Genomic DNA, 12,733 nt, shown 5'->3' with positions numbered 1-12,733 from the left:
CATCGCTGGAAGGCAGGCTGTCAATGCTACTTAGGCTTATCTTGGAATCACAGACTGAGTAAACAGGCATAGAATTATTACAGACAAAAAATCCGGTAGAACAGGGTCTTAACACGTTTTGTCAGCTTTTTCTTTAAAAATGTAACTATTATAAGTGATGTATGTATTTAAATTTGGATTTTGTGAGTTGTAAAAATGTAAAAATATTTTAATAAAATAGATATTTACTTCCCAAGTTAAAATAGATATTTACTTCCCAAGTTTATATTTTGCTTTTTAAAATCAAATTCCAGGCTTAATAAATAATAAAAACCAATCACAAATCCATTATTAAAATCATTTAATAAAAATCATATACTCACATGTGATCAAAAATAATATAATAAAATCATATAATAAAAAAACAGTTCAATATTTTTATTTATTTATTTAGTAAACATTTGACATACATTTAAAACAGACAAATCAATATATATACACACATACACACACACAAATACAGACATCATTTTACAGTGTATATTGAGCAATGGTTAAAAAAAAATTTCTTTATCATTGACGTGATCTGCCTTGTTACAATAACTCCTTTTTCTTTTAATGTTTTAATTTCTCTATATAGTTTATAATTAAATGCAGTCCTTCTGTCATTTCCATAACTTATCCAAATATCAAATATTACCTTTTCTTTAACCAATTGTACCAAATGTTCCATATTTCATAATAGTCACTATCTTGTTTATTTTTTAACAATTTGGTTAGGCTATCCATCTCAGCACATTCATGTATTTTTTTAATTACCATTTCCTCTGAAGGAATGAAAGACAATTTCCAGTTTTGTGCATAGGTTATTCTGGCTGCAGTTATGATGTGCAAAATTAAATATTGATATTTTTTCTCCATGTTTAAATCTATCATACTTAGCAGAAAGGTTTCGGGTTCAAGTTTTAAATTTTGTTTTGTTATATTTAAAATCCAATTTCTAATATTTCTCCAAAACTTCTGGCACATGGGCAAGTCCACCAAAACAGTTCAATATAATTCAAAGCCACAAAAAAACAAAAACAGTACAATGACAATAGTTATCCAGTTCCAAGAGCTTCTTGGTCTGTATCTCTGTTCTTTTTCTGAATGTAATAAGAGTGCAAATCATCCAGGGTTCAGAGAGACTGGAAACAAGCCCTTCAAAATGCACAAATAACTTTCATAGCTATGTGCAGGAAAAAACTTTTCCAAGATAATATTGCAACTTCTGACAAAATAGACCACAGCCTACTTCATGAGCAGTCCTGGCTCCTAGTAGAATCCCCTAGGTTCTACTCTTCATGGTTCTGGTTGTTACTCTTAAAGCCTGATGTGGCATGGACCAGGTTACTTGTGGAACCATCTATCCCCTGCCTTTTCAGTTACATTGCATACCAAGAGCAGGCACTATGGGACTGGTTTTGATTTATTTGCAACTTGTCAGTGCTCGTAGACATACAGGTAAAACTCGAAAAATTAGAATATCATGCAAAAGTTCATTTATTTCAGTAATGCAACTTAAAAAGTGAAATTAATATATGAGATAGACTCATTACATGCAAAGCAAGATAGTTGAAGCCGTGATTTGTCATAATTGCAATGATTATGGCTTACAGCTCATGAAAACCCCAAATCCACAATCTCAGAAAATTAGAATATTACATGCAATCAGTAAAACAAGGATTGTACATAGAACAGTATCGGACCTCTGACAAGTATAAGCATGCATATGTACTCAATACTTGGTTTGGGCCCCTTTTGCAGCAATTACTGCCTCAATGCGGCATGACATGGAAGCTATCAGCCTGTGGCACTGCTGAGGTGTTATGGAAGACCAGGATGCTTCAATAGCGGCCTTCAGCACTTCTGCATTTTTTGGTCTCATGTCTCTCATCTTTCTCTTGGCAATGCCCCATAGATTCTCTATGGAGTTCAGGTCAGGCGACTTTGCTGGCCAATCAAGCACAGTAATCCCACGGTCATTGAACCAGGGTTTGGTGCTTTTGGCAGTGTGGGCAGGTGCCAAGTCCTGCTGGAAAATGAACTCAGCATTCCCATAAAGCTTGTCTGCAGAAGGAAGCATGAAGTGCTCCAAAATCTCCAAAATCTCACAGGTACACAGCTGCGTTGACCCTGGACTTAATGAAGCACAGTGGACCAACACCAGCAGATGACATGGCTCCCCAAATCAACACAGACTGTGGAAACTTCACACTGGACTTCAAGCATCTTGCAGTGTGTGCCTCTCCCTTCTTCCTCCAGACTCTGGGTCCTTGGTTTCCAAATGAGATGCAGCAAAAGTTACTCTCACCAGAAAAGAGGACTTTGGACCACTGAGCAACAGACCAGTTCTGTTTTTCTTTAGCCCAGGTAAGACGCTTCTGACGTTTGTTGTTCAGGAGTGGCTTGACAAGAGGAATACGACATTTGAAGCCCATGTCCAGGATCCATCTGTGTGTGGTAGCTCTTGATCCACTGACTCCAGCCTCAGTACACTCCTTGTGAAAGTCCCCAACACTTTTGAATGGCCTTTTCCTGACAATCCTCTCCAGGCTGCAGTCATCCCTGCTGCTTGTGCACCTTTTTCTTCCACACTTTTCCCTTCCACATAACTTTGGGAACATCCAACTTCTTTTGCAATAACCTTTTGAGGCTTTCCCTCCTTATGGAGGGTGTCAGTGATGGTTTTCTGCACAACTGTCAGGTCAGCAGTCTTTCCCATGATTGTGATTCCTGATTGAACCAGACTGAGAGACCATTTAAAGGCTCAGGAACCCTTTGCAGGTGTTATGGCTTCATTAGCTGATTAGAGTGGGACACTTTGAGCCTAGAATATTGAACCTTTTCACAATATTCTAATTTTCTGAGATTGTGGATTTGGGGTTTTCATGAGCTGTAAGCCATCATCATCACAATTATGACAAATCACGGCTTGAACTAACTTGCTTTGCATGTAATGAGTCTATCTCATATATTAGTTTCACCTTTTAAGTTGCATTACTGAAATAAATGAACTTTTGCACGATATTTTAATTTTTCGAGTTTCACCTGTAGATGTTACTCTATGAGGTTCAAACCCAGGAACTGAATTCATTAACTTTTGTACTTTATGTGATTATACACAGTGCATTAGTTTTATGAGCTATCCAGGTGAACCACCGAATGAAATCTTTCAGATCTGTATCTCTGTATCTCTCACCTCTTGCAGGAATATATAGGACTCTAAGCAGGATGCCTATTTATCTGGTGATTTCCATCTATCCTACTAAATCTGGCAGATAGACATGTTCAGTGAAGCAACATCACCTGGTAGGTCCTATAAAGTATATTTCTATCATGAGGCCTGCTGATTCCTTCTGCCTAACACTTTTCTTGACCTACCCCATTTTATTTCCTAGGAGTTTCCAAATGAATAATTCTGTGGCTGGTCAACGCCTCTGTTTTTAAAGCCTTGCCTAATTATCCTGACTGTGGGTTTAGAGTTCCATGGTGCACGAAATACACAGGCTGCCTAGGGCACAGGGTGCAGTGTTTATCATTCCCATCAGTGTGCATGTGTCTCTTTCCCAGACAAATGGAAATAATGCAATGTAACCATATACTGTATAACAATAGAGCAAGAAGAAATATGTGCTATGGGTACAAATGCACACACAAAAATAATCCTTTGTAATTATAGAAATGGCTTGAAAAGTTGTGAAATATAAAGCAAAAGGTTGATGTTGTATTATTTTTGTAATCTACTGCACCAAAGAAAGTTGGATGTCATTAGTTTTTTCTGCCTCTGCATTTTTTCTTTCCTTGTTTTTCTAACATTTGTTTCTTCTGTATTTTTATCTTATAATGAAACTTAGTAGAATTATTATAAACAAACAACAATAATTCAACATATTGAAAGTCTCAAAATGTTCCTCATCACCACACACAAAAATGTTACTGCAACATTCTTTTAAAACAATAAAGTTTAGGGAGATTCAAAACAGAACAGGGCCTGTTGGGTGTAGCTTTAGTACCATAGTCTGTTATGGTTTCTATGGTATGACATCTCTCTCTTTCCCTCCCTCCCTCCCTTTCTCTCTGTCATCTCTGATTTTTCTGGAATTCAAACAGCAAAATAAATAAATAGGTGTTGATTTAGAAGTCTGTTATTGTATGACATCTCTCTCTGTGTGTCATCTAATCTCTGATTTTCTGTTTCTATTTCCTGGCATTAAAATAAAGCCTGCTCGTTATGTTTCTTTTCTTAAAAGATAACAGCTGACTAATAACCAGGAATTCAAATAACTGAATTATAGGAATACAGGTGTAGATGAAGAAGAAATAATTATTTTATTTCTCAAAAACAACTTCAGACAGGCTAGGCGGGAAGGTTGACAAAAATAGTTTCTCCCTCCCCACCTTTTTAAAAGAAAAGCTGCTTTCCTTTGAAAACATGCCTGCAGTGTTGAAGGCACATCTAGTGCACATCCAGTACATCTTTATGTGATCAGAGTAGATTTTGAGGATCATAAAAATAAGGAGGCTGGTTCTTCATCTTGGCCATAGGTTGACTACACCTGCATCTCCCATGAGGAAATATTCAGGCAAAAAAGCACCAGCTGGAATCACTGTTCATAGTTGCTACTCACTAATATATAATGTGACATGGTTGCTGGTTATGCTCATTTGTTTGGACTGGCACAGTTTCAATTCAGCTTCAAGTGCATAACATGTGTTCATCCAATTTATGCAGAAATCCTGTTCTGGAAGTATTTCAGAAAAGCTGCATATTCAAAATTACATGTGCAGTTCCTAACAAACACATATGTTCATTACATGTTATCTTAACCACACTTTATTCACAAAAAGTAATACACTAGAATCCAAAAAAATTGAACTATAATTATGAGCTGGGATCACACAACAAATTAAGCCAGACTATATTTGGTGGCTAATTTGTGGCTGAGAATGGTGTGTGATCACAGTTATTTACTAATACCCTCAATGTTCGCATTTTGGTTGAACCCACATTTATCTTGGCCTTGCTGCAGTGTTAATGGTTCCTCTTATGTTTTTAGGCGAGGAGGCCTTTTCACTGTTTTGTAACATCAAACTTTGAACTTTTGGCAGCAAGGTCTTGTTTAATATTTGAATGAAAGGCTTGGGATCAAGGTGAAATTGTATCAAGAAAGAGAGCAGAGAGAGTCAAAATTGAGAGACTGCCAACATCTCCCTTGGTTAAAATAACGCAGATATTTGTTTTGGAGCCTTGGACAAATTGGTTGTGAAATACAGAAATTATGGTTAAGACAATGCAGTTGATGGTTCTGACATTACTAGGAATGCCATATTAGGAATACGGAACAGATATAAACCCAGGCTGTGCTCCAAAATACATTTATTAGCTTCAACACAAGAAAAGAAACAAGCAAAGAGAAATGGTTAAGAATGGTGCTCTCTGAACTTGGTTGTTTTCTTGTAGACTGTTTGGAATTTTTGCTCATAATGGAAAAAATGAATTGGTGAGTTATGGATATACTGATTAAAAAGGTTGAATATGGGAAGAAGGGGACCATCTAATGTAATCTTAAAGCGGGGGAAGAGATTATGATTATGATGAATGCCTCTTTGTGGGAGGATCTGTCTCCTTAAGAGGCTATCACAATATTGTACAATTTTTGTCCAGCATTTAGGGGAAAGGTTGTTGAGCAGTGGTAGTTTTGTAACTCCAAAAGGGCTCTGGAGGAAGCAGATTATTATCAGGTACCAGGCAAGGTTATAGTACCATGATGGCATTAATCATTCCTGTAAGTGAATTTTGGCAGAGTAGGGATGGGGATTGTGGCCTATAATTCCACTGATCATAGTATCCTTCTAGACTGGTTGAGGAGATTGGGAGTGGGAGTCAATGTTGTTCAGTGGTTCTCCTCCTTCCTCAAATTGTGATTCCAACTGAGTTGGTGAAGGGGAGAGTTCTAGCTCTAGGCCTCTGCTTTGAAGAGTGCCTCAGGGCTCAATTCTCTTCCCACTCTCTTTCAACATTAACATGAAAATATTGGGTTAAGTACTTTATCATCAGTTATACTGTCCCATCCAAGTAATGCTCCCAAGGCACTTTTCAGATGCTTGGAAACTGTGAGCCTTGGGCGGTGGAGGGGAATGGGTTTCAGCTCAACCTGACAAGAGTTAATTGTGCCACTTCTGGATAAGAAGGCACTTCTCAAATTAATCCATGCCCTAATCATCTCCCTATAGGACTGTTGCAGTTTACTGGATATAATTATGCTCCTGAAGATCATTCAAGAACTTCATCTGGTCCACAAGGCAATGACAGGTGCAGTACTGAGTGCACCACAGCATACCCATTTAGCACTACTGCTTCATAAGCTGCACTGGCTCCCAGTAGGTTTCTGGGTGCAATTAAAAGTGCTGGTTATCACTTTTAAAACCCTAGATGGCATGGGCCAGATTACTTGCAAAACTTCCTATCCCTGTGAGATTCTGGTCATCCCACTAGATACAGCAGAATAGAACTGGTCCTGGTTCCTCTGGGGAAGCAATGCCATATGGTGGGTTTTAAGAAGCATGGCTTCTCTATTATGGTACTTTCCTTATAGAACAGTGTCCTATTAGAAATTTGGATGGCATAGATCCTTTTGACCTTCTAGAAGGCCATGAAGACCAGACTTTTCCCACAATTATTGAGGCTGGGATGTTAATGGATCCTATCACATGAATGTGGAACATGTTGGTAAGTGGCTTCAGTTTGGTTCTTTCAACTGATTTTAATCAGTGCAAGATATTTTAACTTTTATTCACTGTTGAAAGTTCCATTGGTCATGGTCATAGAATATCAATTTATATATTTACCATTTCTTTATGCTTATTATTTCCTTGCTCTATTCTCAGTCTGAAGCAGCAACTAGAGAGAGCCATACTGTGTTTCCTTACATTTAGAAAAGAACTAGACAACCTGTGATCTATTGGCTCATCACTTCAAAGATATTTCCTCACCAGATTCCTCAATACTTTCAACAATGGCAGTGCTCCTAACATCCTTGAAAAGTTCTTAGAAATTTAGGGAGCTCTTCCTCACTAAGTTGAACTGTACACCTCAAATGTCCACAGTTGGCCACAGAAAATGTTTTATGATGTTTTGTATTATGTCATACATTTTAAATAAAATTTGCCAAATTTCAATTCCCCAGGAGCCAGGAGTCCTGGATATTGAACTTATTCTGTAAATTAGACCATGTGAGAGATCTTCATTCAAAAGGCTGCACCATATGATCCTGTGTTTTGCCCAGCTAAAGGTTACAGAAATGAGAATTTTTGTAATACTATAGACTTAAATACTATTTTGTAATACTATAGACTTAAATGCACAATCAAGACTAACACTGATCTAGACCTAGATTTTAGTCAGTACTTTTTGGCCCATATGAGAAAGGTAACAGGATGAGGAAAAGGCATTGTAGTTCAGTTTGGGATGATCTCTTGCCTGGCAATATTACAAATTCAACTCCTAGGATTTCTAATTCAAAACAGATTCATGTGACTCTGAATAGATAAGATCATGCATCTGAGACAATGTTAGACAAGATGGACCAATATTTGAAATGAAATTCCCATGACATTGACCATTAACAAAATGCAAGTCCCCATTTGGGTAACAAGTCTCTTGAACTCATAATGCTCCATTTTTATTTACAAACTCAACCTGGAGACCTATCACATTAAGAAATTACAGCCATGATAATACAATGCTTTCTATCCACTTCTCTTCAGACTATAACACTCAGATTGCAAAAATCTAGACAGATAAAAGCAGATAATTAACATTTCTCTAAGTTTTTGATGCCAATAATGGCTATCCCAATTTTGAAGTCTTAGGTCAGGTAGCTTTAGTTTGAATCTATGACACTCATTATTTTGTGAAACAAATTGGATAAAGTTCCAGTTTCCATGTTTGTATTATATACCTCCAGGACAAAAATGCAAATAACTGAAACATATTTCAGTTTTCTCCATAATGCAGGCGGTAAACAAAGCAATATGTAATATTGACATCCTAAAATGCTATTAATATTGATATAATTTTTACTTTTTCCTATTTTTTCCTACCTTTTCAGTACTTTAAGCTTTCTAAATAATATATGCATAATTTATTATTATATTACACAAATATTGCGTTGAAATAAGTGTATCAAGATCTATAAGGTTTCTAAACCTTATAAAAGGGGAAAAACAATGTAGTTGAAACTATTTTGACATAGTGTTAACTCATCTAATCTAGTCCTTCCTCAGATATGTTAGACTTCAACTCTCATTATTCCCAGCTGAAAGAAACATTTGGCTTTTACTTTCTTAGAACTGATGTTGTGCAAGTCTGAATCATCAGACACTGAAGCTTTGTCCAGGTGACATGATCAATTATTACAAGATTTTATATTCAGATTTCAAAATGCATAAAACAAATTTTCTGTTCAAAGGTGTAGCAGAGAAGTTTTTAAAATCTGTCAGAAAGCCACTATAATTGACACTCAGTGTTCACTATCTGCTGAGTACACAAGTTGATTCATTCAATATAATTTTCCCTCTGCTACACAGAGAAAAAAAGTTTTTTTTAATGTCTTCTATCACCAAGCAAGATTATTTAGCAAGTCCATCAAAGGGAACCTGTAAAATTATACAGCAGCAAACAAGTTGACATAAACATTGCCAAGAGGTGTAATATTTCCAAAGATTTCTGCACATGAAAGATGGATCAAAGTGTGCAGCAAATGCCAATGGAGCTGTACTGCGAAGCCAGCTGTGACACTCTACATGTTTAGATTTTTACTAACATTAAGCTGCAATAGCAGACTCTTCTTATTGAACATGCAAATAATTTGCATTTCCCATGGAAATAGCACAGGAATCTGACTTTATGTCCCAAGACATTTTTTATTGTCACTGCTTGACAGTCATTTCCTACAGATGATTAACTTTTTTCTAGGTATTTTTCAAAAGTAAACACTAGCTTCAAATTGTGACTTTTCCATCATAAATCAATGTGCAACCACAATGTTGTCTTTTGGGCATCTACTCTATAAAGAATTAGATATTTCTAACGTCACCTTGGAAATGTGTTAGTATTAAGTTGGCACTAATACATCAGTGTACTTAAAAAACCTTATTATGAAGAACTTAGCTTGATGAGTTGGGAAATATATGAAGTGTAGATTTTCTAAACAGACTCCAAATAAAGTTCCTTTATGTTTACTAATACTGAAGGAAACTCCAATGCAGCTATAACATACTGAAAATCAATGGAAAAAACAAACACAGGATTTCACACCAAAAATAAAGTAATGAATCCACTAAAGTTAACAAGTAATCATAGAAAACAAAATTTACCTCAGATTAACAACAGTAAACATGAAAAAAAGACACGAGAATGTCTCCTTTTGTAGTATCTCTGGAGAATTCACAAGCTTGCAGGTTTTGTTTCATTTTGTTTGGTATAGTAACAGTATTATCCAACTCTAGCTTTTATTTTGGTATTGTTTTTAGATGAATATTTTTGGTTTAAAAGCCATTATTACTTTTTTGAGACAGAAAAAAATAATGAAAATGTAATCATCACATTGAGAAAAGCAATTTTCTTTTACATTTAACTGTTGAGTCCTGGCAATTGCCTGGACAAGCCTTTGCAGGTGTTTTTTTTTTTTTTTTGCAGTTTTCAGAAGTTTTTCATTGTCTTCTGACTGAGAATGACTGGTCCACAGTCACCCAGCCGGCTTTGTGTCTAAGGTGGGACTAGAATTCACTAGGTTCTTAGCCCAACGCACCAAACTTACTCTTATGAGAAAACATACTTGTGTTTAATTGTACAACCATTTAAAAACACAGCTAGTTTTCAATAATGAGTGTAATTAGGGACGGGAACTCATTGCTGACAGTCATGAAACAAAAAATAACAATTGTGCCTACTTATGACAGAAGTTCCACCAGTTCTGGTGGTAGATATAAGTGAATCACATGCAGTTGATAAGTACATCACATGACCTCTATCTGCAGTCCTCCTGGTCTTTGAACAGACTGTCACAAGCTTTATTTTAGAGTACAGATGATGCAAAGATAAAAATTAAATTGAAAATTATTTATATTTAATTCATATGTAATACCGTTTGGATCTACAGCTCCCAAACTGTGCTCTGCAGTGTCACAGGACACCATAGAATATTTTGAATTTTCAAGGGAAATAAAATACCCAACCATCAGTCACATACCATAAGTCAGTAGCATGGGGGTGCTTTGAAAAAAACTTACTCAAGCTCCAAGGGTGCTGTGAAGTGGGAAAGCTTAGGAACTTTGGTTCCAGACACTTAATGGAGATCCTAGGAGCTCCTCCACCCAAGGCTTTCAGATATCTTATATTCTTCTCATTCCATTATATACTTGTGAACCTTGAAACCAGAGACTCTCTACTTTGATCTTCAAATCCATTCTTAAAGTACAGGAAAAAGCTAATTACAAGCAGAGAAACTCCAGAACAACTTTTGTAGTGTAAATATAATTAAAATGTGTTGTCCTCTCTGGTTGTAATTTTAAGCATTATTAGGTAAATTAAGCGTATCAGAAGCAAAGTATTCAGTAATTCTACATAAAATTGAGTCAACTATATTGTGAGACAGACAGGAATGGTGATATCTTGACCTGGTAAATCTTTGCATAAGATGAACCAAGATCTCCACAGTAATTTAGTTTAGATCTGGAAAAAAAAAATCCAGAAAGCATTTTAACCCTGGAAAAGCAAACTAAAAAAAAGTAGATTCCTTCAACTAAAGTTCAACTCTTGCTGACTTTCAGGGACTGAATCCATGCAGTTTTGTTCACAATATATAAATGATTTGCCACTTAATTTTTCCAGGATTTTTCTTCAACAATATAGTCAAGCATGCACCACAGGATTTTCCAGATATTCCTGTATTCAAGTACTAATCAGATCTGATCTTGGTTAGTTTCTGAGATCAGACAGTATTGGTTAGATGCTACTATATAACTAGGCCAAACAAGCTAAGTAACATAACTATGATTAAATAATCAGTGTCTCTGTAGTTCTTTTTGAAATGCCACATGTACTAATGATGAACACCTTATAGGTAATGCATATAAAATGCTGCAGAGTTGAATTTAGAAAGTGAATATGTTAAGCATTGTATGATTCAATGGCAATACATTTTGACTATGTTGGACCAATGGAAAAAAATATGCAGACCAAACAACTGAAATGTACTTTTAACTATAGCCTTAAAGAAAACTTTTATAAAATGACATACCTGTGGTATTTAACTCCAGATTAATAAATTGTCTGAAATGTACTAAGGCCTTTTTAATGTTTGCTGGACATATAACTGTACGGAAGGTACTTTTTACTATACATAGTGAATGTGTTATAAAGCAAACAAATATTGGGAACAGTTCCAGGTTTTAATTCAGAAGATCCTTAAAATTGATTTATAATGGAAATCAGAAATTTTTCTTTAGGACTATTACATAAAGAGAAGGAAAAAAATTAGAACGTTGTTATGTATCTTGATGGCAGCAAGAATCCCATATACTCAAAAATAGAAAGAGGCATTGACTCCCACATTAGAGGAATGGACTGAAAAGATTGTGGAACTGGCAGAGATGGCAAAGTTAATTCCATTTGTTAGGGAAAAAACGCCTAAATCAGTTTTGTTTCCATTTGGAAAATCACTTTCGGACTCTTGAAAGAAGAAAAGAATGAAATTTTGATTTTGGGTTTAAGTAGATCATGGTTATAGAAATGGCTAGTATTTACTGTTTTAGATAAGTAAAAAGTTAGCATTGTGACTGCATTAGGTATCTTATAGCACTGAAAGAAGTCGTTGCTTCTACCTCTTTTTCCTCCTTTTCTTTTCTTTTCTTTTTCTTTCTTATTTTATCCACCTTTCCGTTCCCCTCTTTCCTCATTGTCTTTATTTCTATTTTATATTGCAAAAAAACTTTTAATAAAAAATGAAATGCCACACGACAAGATGAAATATTCAGAGATTGAAACTTCGGTCCAGGATACATAGAGAGGAATGCAGATACCCAACTCTTGTACATTAAAAGGCCATTATTTCCACAGCAAGAAGGTAGTCACGCAAGTCAGACTGCAGCACATTTGTCCTGAAAGGAACAGGGGAAGAATGTATAAGTGGCATTACAAATATTTCAGATGCCTGTAAAAAAAGGTACTAAGAGAAAAAGGCAATCTCTGTCACAACAGATGAAATAATGAAAAGCCCCTGTAAATATAGGACTACCAGATGTGGGCTGCAAAAATTCAGATGATTAACAGAATACAGCAAAATGTTACAAGCTTTTGTATCTTTGCCACCATCTAAATGTGGTCTGGATTTTGCAGCTCATATATAGCAACCCTAACCCTAAAGAAAAGGGAATTAATTCTAAAAGGGAATGTTCTGAATTGCAGCAAACTCTAGCTAGGGTAATTTAAAACTCTTAAAGTAAAGGCTCGCTGTCCTTTCTTGTGAGAAAAGGCCTGAAATAAAAGGCAAGTTTGCAAAATTTGCAAACTGAAGAAGCTGCTCTTGCCATTTTGCTCAACCTCTTCTGTTATATCTTATAGCAAAACACATTCCAGCTTTGTCCTACTGGAAGTATGAGAAGAATAGGAAAAAAGAATATGAAAAAAGGTCTGAGAACAAAATGAAAA

At 35.8% G+C, this 12,733-nt stretch overlaps 1 long non-coding RNA gene across 1 annotated transcript; it reads left to right on the top strand.

Annotated features, from left to right (window-relative positions):
* Positions 1-5,330: 5,330 nt before the first annotated feature.
* Positions 5,331-11,366, top strand: LOC148127570 (uncharacterized). The gene is made up of 4 exons (XR_015743298.1): positions 5,331-5,522; positions 6,256-6,402; positions 6,618-6,751; positions 6,910-11,366. It is a non-coding gene; the product is annotated as an uncharacterized LOC148127570 (long non-coding RNA).
* The last annotated feature ends 1,367 nt before the right edge of the window (positions 11,367-12,733 follow it).

The sequence above is a fragment of the Pseudonaja textilis genome, chromosome 1 (assembly GCF_049901715.1).
Source record: "Pseudonaja textilis isolate UNSWEBS1 chromosome 1, rPseTex1.2, whole genome shotgun sequence".
NCBI classification, from domain to species: Eukaryota; Metazoa; Chordata; class Lepidosauria; order Squamata; family Elapidae; genus Pseudonaja; species Pseudonaja textilis.
The sequence above is the reverse complement of the archived record's forward strand: the minus strand, read 5'-3'. Positions and strand labels throughout refer to the sequence as shown.